Consider the following 17,798-nt stretch of genomic DNA (forward strand, 5'->3'; position numbering starts at 1 on the left):
TATAATAAACAAATCTCATTCCTAAACAAACGTACATAGAAAGAAACTATCAAGGACAAACCTTCAAAGGTTATATTATCATTTATAATCTCTAACACTAACAGATTTTAAATTTTACAAAGGAAATACTGCAACGTTTAACAGATGCATAATTGGCCATTGAGATTTGAGTGTATAAGTTGATTTTTTGTTTATCTTTGAATTTTTCAGTTATTCGTTTGAACACAATACGTCTTTTTTAGGGAAAAAAGTGAAAAGAACAAAATGTAAAAACTGTATAAAAGGGGGTGAATTGAGCTAATTAAAAAATTAAGGCAATTAAAGTAGATATAAAGATAAGACATAAAGGATGTCAGTTTAAACCTTGAAAATGAAAGCCTGGAAATTATGTGGGTTTATTACAAACCATCAAAATTAATATAAGGAGAAGTGGGGAACTTTTCTAAAGTCCCATGGATGGATTGTAATCGTAAATACTTTTAAATCCCAAGAAATGATTGAAATATACTTTGTAATCTCTCGTTCTCTAAATGTAAATAATTTTTTTTGTTTAATTACCAAATTGCGTACCATTTTGCCGTTCCTTCTTCTTCTTCATCATTAATTAGGATATCCTTTATTTGAAGTTCATTGGCAATGATTTCTCAATTGAAGGCTGTGATGAAATTCAATTTCCTAATCGAAGCCACTTGTCAAGTTGGTTTGTTAGGCAATAATGAAGAATGGATGCAAAATGCTCAAGTTTTTCGACAACTTGTTAGGTGTTAGCCGCTGTAATCTCACCTTTTGATTCTCATCTTCTGGTTAAACTAGCATAGCTCTTAATTAGTTGATGTTGAGCCACAATCTTTGTTGCTTTTATACTTTTTTTTTGTAACAATACTTATTTCACTTTAATGGATATATTTTTTATGGCCAAAAAAATAAAATATTTTGTTGGATCAAAGAGTAAAAATTTAACATGCGAAAACCATTATAATAATTATCCTCTTGTACTGAGCAAGAATTTTCTTTTGGATTTGTGTGTGTGAGTGAGAGAGAGGGAGGGGGGGAGAGGTTATATTGTATAATACACATTCAAATTTTTGGATGGACAAAGATTAGCTATAAGAAATATATTTTTGGCCCCGATTGGCCTTAAGAAATTGAACATATGGCAAACTTCAAATCTTGACATAGTTGTTTTTAGAACGCTTCACCCAAATGTCCCAAGAAAATATAGAGCAAAATTCCTAGATTTTTACTATAATATTTGTAGATCTTGATTGAATAAATGCATAATTGAGATATTATTGAAAGGAATTGTTAATGGCATCTTGGAAAATAAAAACCTTTGAGTCAATTGCTGAATTGAAGGTCCATATTTTAGTGATGGATGTAACAAGCATGATAAAGCCACTGTGATCAAAAGAATCACATCTTATGCATCCTTTCGTGATGGAAATAGGAGATGAGTGTCTGAAATATCTTTTAACAAAATATTTTTAATGTAAGTCTTCGACAAAGATGACATTAAATCCATCTAACCCAGCCAACTTCTAATACATGTCCGAGACATAATATACACCCCCACTAAAAACATGCCATCTTAAGCTTATCTCTTACAAACTCAGGTTTAGGCCCAGGCATAGCTTGCAGCCTCAACAATGCGTCATCCTTCAGATATAGCAGCTCCCACTCCTCACGCTCATTCACCATATGCTGCACCTTACATCTAACCAATCTACCAATAGGTTTCAAATGACACCACCCTAATAAATTCACATGATCCCCTAACCACAAATTAGTTCAAAAATGACATTATTTCCATCTCTACATTCCCAGGCTACCATACCAATAATCTTGGGCCAAACAGAAGCAAAAAACTTCCACAAACCAGAATCTCTATCTTTAGACAAACTAGCAACAAGGAGATTAACATTACGCTCATACTTTGCTTTAAGAACTTGAGAGCAAAGACTCTCTAGATTGGCCAACATATTCCACCTAATTTTTCCAATTGGAGCATCATTCGTTAACTTCATATCTCAAAGACCATATCCACCAACCTCCTTAGGCTTACACAATAAATCCCAACTCACAGTATGTACTCTCCTCCTTTCCACCATTGATCCCCAAATGAACTCACGCTGCTGCTTTTCAATCTCATTACACACCCCAATAGGAACATGAGTGTGCTGCATTGAAAACATAGCTAAGTGAGAAGAAACTAACTAAACAAGAATGAGCCTCCCTGCTAAGAAAAGGCTTTGTTTCTTCCACCCACTCAATTTATTCTATACATTGTTGCTTAAATACTAAAATTTATCTCCAGAAGCTCTACCATTAGTAATAAAAACCCTAAGATACCTTTCAAGCTCTTCCTTACACTGAAATCCACACACATCAGACAACTCCTTCCTTCTAGCTTTAGACACATTTCTAGAAAAATAAATACTCGTTTTCACCTTATTTACTTTCTTTCCATTTCATTAACCCAAATTTAAAAATTCACAATTAAATCCACACATCTTCAAAAATTGCAAATTGGACTCTATGAAAAGCTTGAGATGTTTACTTTTTAATACAAAGAGAATTACTCAAAAATATTATCTTTTTCCCTTAAAAAATCTTTAATAAAAAATAAAGCTCATTTCTTATCTTCTTCCAAGTTCTAATTGATTAATAAATCATTTTCCACTTTATTTAGATACCCTTGAAATGTCTTAAAATATTATTAACCTAATTAATTCGAAGGATATGGTTTTGGGATGTTACAACTCTACCTTCTTAAAAAGAAATTTTGTCCTCAAAATTCACCACCAATTTCCTTGCTAAAATTCATTTTCCATCTTTAGACTTTGTGGTTCTTGTATCATTCTCACCTCACATTCCATTATCTGAAATAGGCTTTTCCTAAAATTACACTTGATAAGGTTAACTATGACATCCTTGTCTTATGAAAAATCATATCACCTCAATAGATAAACAATTATCACTAGAGATTGGTTCACAATGGAATTAACCTTCCCTTTCCAAATCCGTAACATATCGTACTTCTCATAAGATTAACAGGTTCACCTGTCTCAACCAACATTGACAGTTCTATTGCCATAATCTTGCTATGCCACCCTAATAAAGGTAGTTCTCAATCAATTTACCTAGTGTTTCTCATGATTTCTCTTTATTGAATAGCTTAATCTGCTTAATCAATCTCTTCTGTTTGAATAAAATTAACCTATCTCAGGAAAATGGGATGCATTTGCTCATTATAGCCTCTCAAAAGATCACCTATTTCCTATTATTAGGCCTGAAAATCAGGCATTTCAATGAACAATAATGCCACTAAGTCTCACATTCCTCACATTGTAGCCATAAAGGTAGTCCAAGCACAATGCACTCTCTGCTAAAACTAGGTGCTCGCCTGCAAAGTAAATCACCCTACTTGAAACCTCTTCTCACCCTTTATGATTAACAATCCCAAGAATTTGTCTAACCCCAAACTCTTGATAAGTTACCATGCTTTAAACTTGTATACGTTCCAAACTTGTGGAACCAACCTTTTCTTAGCATTTAATTAAGGTTAAGATGTATCTTCATCATTAGTGATATAACCTTAACAACAATAACAATAGTCACAATACGACCCCTTTTCTAAGGGATAAAGGTGATAATACAATGCTTGTCTCAATCAAGCCACAAAAGGTGTTAGTAACACCCACCCAGTGCCTAATTTTGTAAGTCTAAGTTCCTAACCATTAATAACAATAGAACAATCATTTACTTACAGCTAAACAACCACACAATTCATGCATTCAACTCGAATATCTCATACACATTTGAGCATTCTTTTAGATTTCACAGTACTTCATATAATTAGCACTTTATAACTTAAAAATTCCCATCTAGAAGTGTGCATGCACACGCACACATTTACACACCTAAAATAATCATCTAATCCGATGACACTATGCTTGGACTAATTAGTTAACAATTAAAATGCAACATATTTAGGTACTCAATTAAGCAGTGGGAATTCTCTTGATATTCAAAATTTTGAAATGTTAGTGAGATTACACGATCTCAATAACCAAGGTATATAAAAGTGTGGTGGATACAAATACATCAGGCAGGGAATCACTAATAACAATCTTTCCATATGTAACATGTATCATAAGACCAATGATCATTAACCAAATCATATAAGACTAACCTGTGTGATCAAATTCGGGCCTGCCCTCTAATTGTGAGGGTGACCTCAGAAAAGCCCTGTACTCACTCTAAGACCATGGATTTCCCCATTTTAAGCTCACAGGGTGTCATGCTGCCCAGTCTAGGGTGATAACCAATCTATGTTAATAGTCAAAAACCAAAACACCAAGGCCTCATGGTATGGCAGAGTTGTGTGTTTTCAACAACTTAAGAAAAGCAGTGGCCATATGCATTTAATGCTCTAACATAAGGTAGGTAAGATTATACCAAAAGAGCTAAATGATATAGGGGAATAAAGAAAAATCAAAGAATGAATGGATGTTTAATTTGACTTGAGAAAGTATTTAGAAAACTTCTAGATAGATGAAAAAGAAAGCACAACACTTAGATTATGAACGAATGAAATTATGAGTTAGCTTTGAATTGCACAAATAGTGAAATCAAAAAATAGAGCACGAATCTTCATCACTATATCAGTATAGCTTACTTGTATTGGTATAAGCAAGAATATTTCAATGAAGTGCCAGACTACTATATAAGTATAAAGATGTATTAGAAACCTTTATGGAAAAGACTATATTTGATTATGAGCTATACCAAAATAACATGGTTATACCCTAAGAGAGGATCTATACCCCAAGAGTGAATTTATACCCCAGGAGTGGTTTTATACCCCAAGAGAGATGTTTATCGATATAACAAACAATTTGTGAAACTGAGTATACTATGCTAATATAAGCAAGCTGTAATGACCCTAAAATTTATATTTAATGATTTTTTTCTTCGCTATTGATATTTTATTTAATTATTTTAGTTTATAGCACATAGGGAGTAGTGGCCTTGTGGAAATCATTGTTGATTGCTAGTTAGATATCAAGTGTTTGAATCTTACGTATACTAAAGGTAATTTTATTTTGCTAGTGTTAAATAAAATTACCAAAGTGTCCTTGACTCTTATGTTATTTAAGAAAATATCTTGTGGGATTTTTTTGTAATTTTTCCCAATTGAGCTTTATGAAATTTCTTCTTCTTCCTTCGATGACTGGTAAAGAATTGTGTGTGAGAAAGAGAGAGCAAGCAAATGTCGGATTTTTCCTTCCCTTACTCTTCTTCGAATTTCTCCTCGGTCCTCACTACTAGCTGTTTCTTTCTCACCCTTAGTCCTTGCCTTCCCTCACTGTGCGTTTCTGCTACTTGGAGTGTGGAGTCACTGGAATTCCATTGTTCAATGTCCCCTGCTATTGTCTCTTTGTTCTGGGTCAATAACTTTATGGCAGTGTGTGTGCCCACATTCAACTTTCAATTTCTCTTCCTCCTCAACTGCTGATGTGCATGCGTGTGTATGTAAGTTGATTCTTTTATTTTCTTTTGCTAGCCGGTCTTCTCTGCTGATCTCTTATCTGTACTGTTGTGTTTTTTTGGGAATGTTTTATTGTAGTTGATGTGTGATTTATGCTATATATTAATTCATGGATGCCAAATTGAATATTGATTGTAGAATATTTTGTTTGAAGAGCTTATATGAACTTGTCTCATGATTTAGTTAATGGATAATGCCCTCAAGATATTTGTGGAAATCCTTGATTGAAGAAATTGGTGGGAATATTGTTGTTAAATTGGTATAATATAGCTTGAAGGAATATATGTGAGAAGTGCCTTAACCTATTGATTGAAATTTTAAAATACCAAAATAGGAGAAAGGATTACATAGTATTCTTGTATAGTATCTTAGTAAGTTTAAAGTATAAAAATTGTTAATATGATCTATTATGAAGTATGATTGAGGATGGGTTATAAGGAAGTATAAGAATGAATTAAGAATTGTCAAATCATTTAATTGATTTAAGTGTACTTAAAACTTAAATATACATAGTGTTATCATGACTATTGCTTAAAAATTTAACTATTGATATATTGTAGAGTATGAAGCTGCTTATAATTTTGTTTGTGGTGATTCATCAAGCATTAATAAGGCATAAAAGGAATGGAAAGGTCTTCTTTTGCTCTTGCTAGGTTATTATTAAGTTATTAATTTGATAATGAACTTGTTAGCTATGATGTTGTTTGGAATTAATTTGAATGCCACTAGATGCTTTGAAATTCTTGGTAAGTAATATTGAAGATTGAAATGAGTGTTTATCGGGGTAAATAGAATGTGGTTAGTGTTGGAAGCTAGGTTGGTAAATGCTTATTTATTTACATTCAGAATATAAAGAATGTGTGATTTTAGAACCGTGATTTATTTGTTAGGAATTAATAGTAACATTAAGATATAAGTGGGAACTTGAGAAAATCGGGCTATAAAAATTTTAGAAAACTCAACAGGTAAGTGATGTAGCATTCCGATTAAGTAGTTATTAAATTTTGCTTATAAATTTCTTTGCTTAAATTTTACTGTAATTTTGTTATAATTTATAAAATTCTCATTTCATATCCCTATTCTTTTTTATCATAAATGATGCATTATTGAAACTATCTTATCCTTTGTTTATGTTTTAAATATAAGCTGGAAAAGAAGTTTTGAAAGGTGATATGTGATAGATTACTCATTTTATTCAAAACAATTCTATTAGTTAATTTTATAATTACAATGGAAAATGTTAAAATAGAGATTCATGCATGGAGAAAATGCATAAAAATGTTTATAGTTGAATAAAATCATTTCAAAGAAAAAATTGTATGTATCAGCGTGTGCATGCCCGTTTTCTATTAGGGGGCACTAAGTTAGAATGCTGGATACTAATAACGGTTTCATTAGCCCTTAATTAGCTAATAGGGTGATTGTAAGAGGTGATAGTCCTATGCAAAGGCCAATTCACACAATGGAAGGATAGTTATTTGTAAGCACGGTACTCACATTTATTTTAATAGGCTTTGTGCTTGTGCTTTTTTTGTGGGTTTCATACCTGTGATCCTTTTCATTGCCTTAAATTGTGCTTGTTATTGTTTTGATAAAGCTCTCCTAGACCAGATTTCAAAACTTATTGTTTTCTTTCAATTCTTTAAAAGCATTGTTTGGATTTATTTCCTTCACACACACACACATAGTTACAGTTTTAGTAATTAACTCAACGATTTATTATTGAGCAAATTTGTTAGTTAATTATATATATATATATATATATAGATATATATATCTCTCTGTGTTTGAAATCTTATTGATTTTCTTTATCTCATCTTATTATCTATTATTGTTCTTTATTTTTGCTTATAATTTCAATTGGAACACTACTCACTAGAAAATATTTTTGATCTCAAATATTATAGCTGTCTATGCACCTCTTGCTAATCATTAAAGGGCAATATTGCTTTTTGGAAAATGGAGGCATGTTTTGGTTATTTTTTATGTAAATATCAAGGGAATTATGTAATTGTAATTTAGTACTCCATGTATGCCATAATTAGGTCATAGTTTTATTTTGTTGGTATGTAATTTGCTGGTATGGAGTTAGTTTCCTTTGTTAGATTAGCTGACAAGTTCCACTATTATAAAAATTTTAGATGTCTAAATTACAAGGAGAGTCTGCCAAAATTTCTATAAAATATTTAAGACTTTACACACTTATTAATTATATTTGAATTATTCATTGATATTTTAGCTTAAATATTTGGTTAATTAAGGCTTATAGAATTAGAATTTATCTCATACTCTATGCTAGTCATACCCTTAGTATTAGGGTGTGACACAAGCTGTACCAATATAAGGGAATGAACAAAGGAGAGACTTATTTGGGTATAGAATGACTATACTGGTATAACAACATTCTACTAATACAAGTAATTTAGAATTTCAATAAAAGCCTTAGCATTGACACAAATTGAATGGAAATTTAAATTCTAGCTGAAGACTCTCAAAACCCAATATAGATTTATTTAGACAATTAGATAAATCAAATATTTATCCCTTAATGAAACAAAGAAACTTATGATACGGGTAAAATAATAGAAAAGAATATGGAGTTAGAGATTAAGCATATACTCTTAATTTCCTTAATTAAAATCTTTGCACAATAAACACTTCTCTGTTTTGTAATCATGAAAATTAGGATTCAACATATTGCACTATTTTTTAAAAGTAGAAGGGAACATTGTTTTTATCAAAAATAAGAGAAATTCTCATATAGACTGAGTGTACCACAGCATCCACGATTCATCCAATAAAATTGCACCAATTTAAGCAAATATAATCTTATATGTTATTATTTTTAATAATTTTATTTTTATAATAGAATACCTATTTAATTTCTTGTTTTTTTTACTATCATTAGTATCATAATCAATTTATATGTAATATCATCTAATGTCATGTTTTTATTTAATATCATCTTGTATGTCATTATTTTTAATAAATTTTTTTTTATAATAGAATGTCTATTTAATTTCTTATCTTTTCTCTCTACTATCATTAATGTCATAATCAATTTATATTTAATATCATCTAAATGTCATGTTTTTATTGGATGAACTATACATGACATGATTTACCTAGTCCATTTAAGAATTTCTCCCAAAAAATAAATTTAGATATGTTACTCAACTTATATTTTATGAATCAATTTGCTCTTTTACCCTTATAATTGTACTAAAGCACCACATGCAAAACTTGTTGCAAGTGCAAGGGATCCAAATTTTGGATACTAGATATTTTTATAAGAAAAGTGAGGGAGAGGACACTTAGGTCCCAAGAGATCAATCTTTTAGATGTCAAAAAATATTGGTGAAAAATGAATTGTATATTTTTAAGTTGGAAATAACACATGCATGTCTCAGGTCACTTATAATGCATTTGCATCTAAATTGTGAATTTGGAGGCCTAAGCTCAACTCAACTTATTTGGCTTTAAAATAATTAAAACAAAATATTTATGAAGTCTTAGCCACTAAGTCATTCATATTCCACCTATGATGAGTAACCACGATAGAAGAAGTGGTTTCTAAATTCAAGAAAACTGACGATCATAGGACTTAGGCATCAAGCTAGGATCATCTATAAATAGAAGAGCTCTCTCTCAACAAGCATCATCAACATCAACAAACTACTAGTGTCAGACTCCATGTTTGCTACTTTATTTTATTTTTCTTTTTATCATGTAGTTTTAGTCTTTATTTTTCATTGTATGGCCAGCATTCCCGCCACCTCTTTCTTTAATTAATGTATCTTTGCTTCCTTGTATCTACATTAATTTTCTTCACTTTACATCTGGGTGAATTGTGGTAAGCGAACTTGGGTTCCCTACGTTTGATTAAAAGTTAGGTTCTTCCATCCTTTTGAGACCCCGTGTCTCTGGCACACCTCACGACACCCCTTTTTGTTTTTGGCAAACAATTTTTGGCACGCCCAGTGGGACACGTGTGAACGAAGTGCCTAGGATATATAAGGATCAATATATTATTTGAAAGAATAGACCTAAGTCTTATGACTTAGAGAACGTGGCCACATACACAGAACATAAAGTACGAGCTAAAGAGAGGCAAAGAGTTGTATTGAAAACTTTAAAGGATAGGCTAAGGAACATCCCTGCTATTCTATCCAGACTATCATAAGAGCAAGCTCCAATTAGCTCGCACCTTCAAAGAATAGATGGACTCGGGGCGCAATCTCTCAATGTGCCCTTTGACTAGAAGATCAACAATGAGGACCACTATAACATCTCTTAAAGGATAAATGGCGGGTTTAATTCAATAGATGGCCCGCTCGACTATAAGGGCTTGAGCCACAAGGGCCAGCAGAGCCAATAAGGCAACAACCACAAGGGCCAGTAGTAGAAGGGCTAGAGCCACTGGGGCTAGCACCAAAAGGGCCAAAGCTACAAGAACTAGTGAAACCACAGGGCTAAAGCCATAAGAGTCACAGTCACAGCGGTTGAAGTCATAAGGGCCAGAACCATAGGGGCCGCAGCCACAAAAGTTGAAACCACAAGAGCCAAAGCCATTAAGGCCAGCACCAAAGGGGTTGGAGTCACATGGGCCATAGCCATAAGGGCCAATACCACAAGGGCCAAAACTATAAGGGTTAGAGTTATTAGGACTAGTACTAAAAGGCCTAGAGCCACAAGGGCTAGAGCTATTAGGGCTAGCATTGTAAGGGTTGGAACCATAAGGGCCAAAATCACAAGTGTCAAAGCTATTGGGACCAACACCAAAGGGGTCGAAGCCACAATGGCCAAGGCCATTGAGGTTAGTAGTACAAGGGTTAGAACCACAGGGGTTGAAACCACAAGGGCTAAAGCCATAAGAGCCACAGCCATAGGGGTTGAAGTCACAAGGGCTGGAACTATAAGGGTCACAACCATAGAGGCTAGCACCAAAGGGGCCAAAACCATAGGGGCCAGCACCAGAGGGGTCGAAGCCACAAGGGCCAAAGTCAAAAAAGCAAACTTTATAAGGGCCTTTTCCGTAAGAGTTCTCTCCCAAAGGACTCTCTCCACAAGGGTGAAAGTCATAATGTCAAGCCCCACAACAACTAGATTTTATGGAACTAGTCCTTAAAGTCTAAAAACTTGATAGGCTAATTTCAAAACCAGCTTTTAAGGTCCCAAACCTTGAGAAACTTGATTCTAAGCTAAACCATATAGTCCCTAATCCTTAATCACAAGAGTATCCTTCAAGTAAAGTACCAAATCAACCATCAATCAGAATGGAAATGAGCTGATCCTCTAAGACATACTACTCGCACAACTCTTGGAAGTTAGGTCAATGGAAATATCCAAACAAAATTAGCCTATAAAGACTCCTTCCAATTTGTATGTGAGGGGTATTGTTTGCATTAAAATTGTGAATTTAGAGGCTCAGGCTCAACTCAACTTAATTGACTTTAAAATAATTATAAGAAAATATTTATGAAGCCTTAGCCACTAAGTCATCCATACTCCACCCATGATGAGTAACCATGATGAAGGAAGTGGTTCATAAATTTAAGGAAACAAGCAATCATAGGTCTTGAGTACCAAGCTAGGATCATCTATAAATAGAGGAGCTCTCTCTCTCAACAAGTATCATCAACATCAACAAATTACCAGTCTCAGACTCTGCATCATTTACTTTATTTTTTCTTTTATCATGTAGTTTTAGCCTTTATTTTTTGTTGTACGGCCAGTATAGTCCCGCCACCTCTTTTTTTAATTAATATATCTCTACTTCCCAGCATCTACATTAATTTTTTTCACTTGACATTTGGGTAAACTGTGGTAAGGGAGCTCGAGTTCCTCATGTTTGATTAGAAGTCAGGTTCTTCCATCTTTTTGAGACCCTGCGTCTCTGGCATGCCTCGCGACACCCCCTTTTATTTTTGCCGAACACAATGATTTGTAACTAAGATTCTTATATGTGTACTCATTTTTAACAAAATTTAAATAATAAAAGTAAATTCATATGCAAGAAAATACTCAATTTTATAATAATTGGTTTCAATTAGTTTAATTAAAGAAGACCTCAATATGCACAATGGCGAAGACGTGGGAGAAGGGATCAAGGGAGTTTTTTTTTCTTAGAAAAATGAAGTAGTTATATATTTGTATCCCCTCAAAATATATTTGTGTGTATTTGGTAGTAACAAAATTTAAGCATAAAACAATATTTGAAAAAAAAACATAGTAAATAATTTTAATAACTTTTTCAAATAAAAAAAATATAAAGACGTACGCTCCGATCATAACAAGGTGGAATATAAAATTTTTACTTATTTAATGAAAATTTATATTGTGAAGAAAATTGAATAAAAGTTTACCACAAGTATGATAATTGATTATTTTATGCTATGAAAAATTAATAAGCAAAACTTTAAAATTACATATGAATATACTGAAATATTTATGCTTTATTTTATATATATATATATATATATGCATTTATAATTTTTCTTTTATTACCATATAGGCTTTGTAATTTCAGTTTCCTATCAACAAATATACACACAACCACTGCACATAAGTTTTTTTTTTTTTAAGGGATGTGGATATATACACGAGGGGTGGTTTAGCGAAACCTCAAAACGGTTGAGATTTTGGTTTATAGAGAAATATCAACTACAAGAAATTAAACATATGGCATACTTCAATTCTAGACTTTGTGGCTAGTCCTTGAAAGTTTAATTGAAGATACCAAGCAAATTGAGAGCCAAATACCCTAGCATTTCACCAGACTAGATTATTTCTATATCTTGATTCACTAAATGCTGGATTGAGATTTCATCGAAAGGCATAGCTAATGGCTGTAGCTTGCACAATAATAGCCTTTGAGTCACTTCTTGCATTGTTAGTCGAGATTTGGGAGATGGATTCAAGCATGCTATTGCTGTTGTGACCAAAAGAATCACATCTCTTGCATCTTGTCTTGATAGTAGTGGGAGACGCGTGTCTACTACATCTTTTAACAAAATGCTTTCAGTGCAAGTCTTTGACATAGATGATATTAAATCTCCAGGATGTTTACCCATGATTGTTTCCAATGTCACCACTCCAAAACTATACACATCACATTTATCGGTCACAATTAAGGTGTATGCAAGCTCTACAATGGATCAAAATTAAAGAAATTGTGTATTATATTCCTTCCTAAGGTAAGTAATTTTGGAAATAAAACACAGCATAATAAGAGAAGTCGTAGAATAAGTAAAGCTAACCTGGAGCAATATAACCATAAGTACCAACTAAAAGAGTTTGATTTGATGAATTTGGATCAATGATTCTTGCTGTGCCAAAGTCAGATATAAAAGCCTCCATCTTTGAGTTCAACCATACATTACTACTTGTTATTTCTCGATGGATAATTGGGGGAGCACAATCATGATGCATATAGAACAAGGCATTTGCTATCCCTTTTATGGCATTCACTCTCTTGCTCCAATCCAACTCTTTAGCTTCGTCATCATGATTCAAAACATACAAAAGGCTTCCTCTTTCCATGTATTCATAGAAGAAACATGCATTGACTATGCAAACAAAAGCCATGAAGCTTTACAATATTACGATGTCGAATTTCAGTTAGCATTTTCACTTCATTATGAAAACTCTTTGAAAAAGATAGGTTTTCAGATTCTCTCCTATGAAGTTTTTTCACAGCTACAATTTTTCCACTTGGAAGTTCTGTCCTATAAACAGTTCCATAGGCACCGGTTCCAATGCAATATCTAATGTCAAAGTCCTTTGTTGCTTCAATAATATCTTCATATGCAATTTTACCATCAAAATTCCATATGGAAAACAAATCTCCTTTTTTTGTTTCTCTCCTCTCAATCTTGGATTTCCTATTCTTTTTTAATGATACAATGACGACCAAACCCACAAATAATATGATGGAAATAAATACTGTCAGAGGAATAATGATCTTTAGACGGCCTTTGGAAGAATCATGGATATTTTCTAAACCAAGTAATCCTTTATTGCCAATGAAAATATCTGGAGGAAGAGAGCTATAAACTTCTCTTGGAACATATCCACTCAAAATATTGTATGATAAGTTGATGTGTTCCAACATGCCAAGTTCTCTTGGTATAATACCATGGATATTATGTAGCTCAAATCAATCCAACATTTTGACGGGACAGTGCTTATGTCTGATGGTAATTCTCCATTAATTTTGTTGTGACTCAAATCAACGTGAAAATAGAAATGGTTCTCAAGGTAAGGAACCTTTCCAGTTAGCCTATTGTGGGAGAGATTAAGACGAGTGAGAGAATGTAAATTTCCAAACACTTTTGGTATGCCACCAATTATTTGATTTTGAGAAACATCAAACTCTTCTAAGTTTGTCAGATTGAAAATTGTAGAAGGGATATAACCTGCATAGTGAATAAATTTGTGCATAAATATAAGATTTTGACACTTGAGATTTGGCATAAAATCCGAAGCTGAAGGAATGGCACCAACTAGATTGTTTCTATTCAAATTGAGCAATTCTATGTATGGTAGGAAGGGGGATGGTAAGTGAGATTATTGTAAGACATACAAATTGAAAGGCATGAGATAATGAATAGCTCAAATTTGACATAGCTTTTTTTTTTATTTGAATGAAATTCAAACTTTGAAATTATAAGTAAGAGCGAGAGGAATTACGCATTGTAAAATAGAAAATAAAGCCTTTGATTGATTTTATAAGCTTTTTTTTTAACTAAAAGTATGTTAACTATTTTAATCCTTTAAAACATGTATTCAATATATTCTCTCTCTGTTTTTTTTTTCAATTTTACAGTTTGACAAGGATGGAAAGTAATTCACATGTAATATTGTTATTAGACAAGTCTAGATAATTAAGATGTTGTAGAGCTTCTAACTGAATTGGAACGGTACTTGTCAAACCCATTGCTTTGAGTTGGAAATGTTGCAAGTTATTCATGGTCAAATGCAAATTAAGTAAGGTTACTGGGTAATTCACCTGTAAAGTTGTTATGAGACAAGTCCAAATGGATGAGATTTTGAAGAGCCCCTATTTGAAATGGAATGGTACCTGTAAAATCATATTCTATTAAGTTTTAAATTGTAAGTTGTTTCTGCACCAATACAATCTTTCTAATTCAATGAGTTTTATAAGAGTAATAGATAACTCACCACTAAGATTGTTATAAGAGAAGTCTAAATATTTGAGATTTTGAAGAGCTCCTATTTGAGATGGAATAATACCTATTGAATCACAATATATAAAGTTTATTTGGTTTTATGTTGTTTCTAGGCCAATACAACTTTTTTAATTCATGAATTTTGTAAGAATAATAGATAACTTACCAGCCAGATTATTATAAAATAAATCCGATTGAATAAGATTTTGAAAGAGTTTTTATTTGAATTGGAATGGTACCCTATCAAACCAATTTCAGAAAGCAATTGATATTTTAGATGGGGAGATGCAGTCAGGTTGAGACATGCTAGCCAAAGGTACTACGGTGTGGAGTGAAAATCATTATTGGTTCCATATCTCAAGAACGCTTCCAAGCTCATTGCAAGAAAACTGAACCCACTCACAAGGGTTTGACATGTCCGTGATATACCACCAGTTGGTCTGACGCAGAGCACGTTTCTCCTCTGCTACCATGGAAGCAGATTCACCAATAATAGCAGCATAGCATAACAATAGTGCCATTATGACTCCCATGATCCCATAATTACTTTCTTAGCACTAAGTGATCCCTAAATGAATGAGGCAACGGCGTCTCCACATAGATCCAGGAAGACTGAATTGACATGGGATATTGGGGCGTTCAATTTGAATTTAGAAACTCATAAAATATGGCAGAGCTAGCGGCAACTGGACCTGGATTTTTTTAAAAAAAAAAATAGGCTAGCCTAGATTATACATATCAATAAAGTTTAATGATAATACTTTGCAAATTTATTTTTTCAAAATAAAAGTGTAAACATTCAAAAATGCCTTTCATTTAAATATAATTTTGAATCTACACATTTAATCATTTCAATTCTTTAACTACTTGAAACGTAATATTGAAAAATTATTATTAATAAATTCTTATTTTTGTCAAATTATCTTGTATTTTTGAATAAAAATATACCTTCAAAGTTATTTATAATTTGAAACAGAGCATGTAAAACTAACTTCTAAAAATGAAAAATATTTTTATTTGTAAAATATCTAGTTAGAATATTTATTGATTTTTTTAATTTTATTTCTGTCATTTTAATAGCTTTCATACAATTTTAATAACATGAAAGATGGGGTAGTAATAACATAATTTCTTCGCGAGTCATCACGGCCATACATAATACCCCATAAAATGCCAAAACAAATTTACGGTCCCTCTATGCCCTATCTTTGCCGCTAGATAAATGAGGAAGACTGACTCCTATATAATAGTCATTCTCATCTTCGACGTGGGAGACGGGATCATATGCACAAGTTGCAAAGGTGCTAAGCTTGAGAAAATGGTTATTTTGTCGTATTTTTATTGGCTCTTAAAATTCACATGATAAGTTAAGAGGTCCAATTAATATTAGAAACAATGAAATCATCTCAATCATTTACTAAAGTTTTGCTTAGTGTATAGATTTAAAATGTCACAGCATGCTATCCGAAAACTTCAATGAAGTAACAAGGATCTTATAATCAAACACTTGCCCTAAAGACAACGCAATGACTTCCAACAGAATTGGACATCGAAATGATGAAAGCCTTCAAATGAAGGAAGAAAAAAGTTGAGGGGAAAATATATCAAAAGATGAAGAATATGGTAACTAGTTTCTCAAGGACGTGATTCTTCTCCGAAGAAAATCATCAAATTTATTTTTAGCCTTTCGCTTATTTAATCTGTGAAATAGGATTTTAAAAATGACAGTAATAGATATTTTAGTTTTTTCCTTATTGTATTGAAAAATCAAAGAATAAAGAGATCACAATGTTATTAATGATCTTTGTCAATATTTAAGCGTCTTCCGTCTTTATGATAAGGTATGATATAAACTTCTTTGGGAACATTGCCACTCAAAATATTGTATGATAAGTTGGTGTAACTCAACTTACCAAGTTCTCTTTGTATAATACCAGAGATATTACTGTAGCTCAAATCAATGCTACATTTTGATGGAAAACTGCATATGTCGGATGGTAATTTTCCATTGATTTTATTGTGACTAAAATCACCCTAAAAATAGAAACGGGTATTAAGGTAAGGCACGTTTCCACTTAGTTTATTGTGGGAGATATTTAGACGAGAAAGAGAATTTAATCCAAGCTCTTTTTGCATGCTACCACTTATTTGATTTTGAGAAACATTAAACTCTTCTAAATTTGAAGAGAATTTAAAAATTGAAGAAGGGATATAACCTGCAATGAATATATTTGTGCACAAATATAAGATTTTGAGAACTACTATCATAGTTAAAACCCAAAGCTGAATGAATGGTTTCAATCAGCTAGATCATTTCTATTCAAATTGAGCAAATCTATGGTAAGTGAGATTATTGTAGGATATGCAAGCCCAAATTCATGTGATAAATGAAGACTGAGATGGAGAAGTACCTGTGAGCCCCATTCCATTAAGATTCAAATATGTTAGATTTTAAAATGCAGTGAAGTTGAGATCTGTTAGCCTCCGAGATTGCTGTGAATGGATTCTTGGTTTGTTAATCCTAATAACTCTTCCGAAGAGATCGCAATATTTGCCATCCCAATCACAAGGGTAGTTGGAGCCACTATCACTGATGTTCCACCATTTGCTCTGATGTAATGCATATTTCTCATTTGCTGCGGCAATAGTATTATTTGGTGAACAAGGTTATGTAGTTAATTGAAATGATGAAACGGTAAGTGTTGGAAGGTTAGCCACTATTACAGCTATTTAAATGACAAAAGCTTTTCACCACTTCGAAACTTTCGCTGAAGGAGTTTCTCCTATTACAACGAACAACTTTTTTATGTTTTTTCTTTGTTATTATGGTTATTTTATAAGGCGTCAAGTTTTTAATAATTATATTTCATTTGTTCACATCATAAAGTTTGAGAATGACTATTCTTTACTCGAAGGAAACTCAAATTTTGAAATTAAAATTTAAGGTAACAAGACTTTGATCAATATTATAAGTTTTTTTCATATTAAAATTATGCTAAATATTTTAGTAATCCTTTTTTTTTTTTGAGTTTTACAAGCAAGCATGGATAATAACT

This window comes from Prosopis cineraria, unplaced genomic scaffold, assembly GCF_029017545.1.
Source record: "Prosopis cineraria cultivar Desert tree isolate PC_DT_omini unplaced genomic scaffold, ASM2901754v1 PC3, whole genome shotgun sequence".
NCBI lineage: Eukaryota > Viridiplantae > Streptophyta > Magnoliopsida > Fabales > Fabaceae > Prosopis > Prosopis cineraria.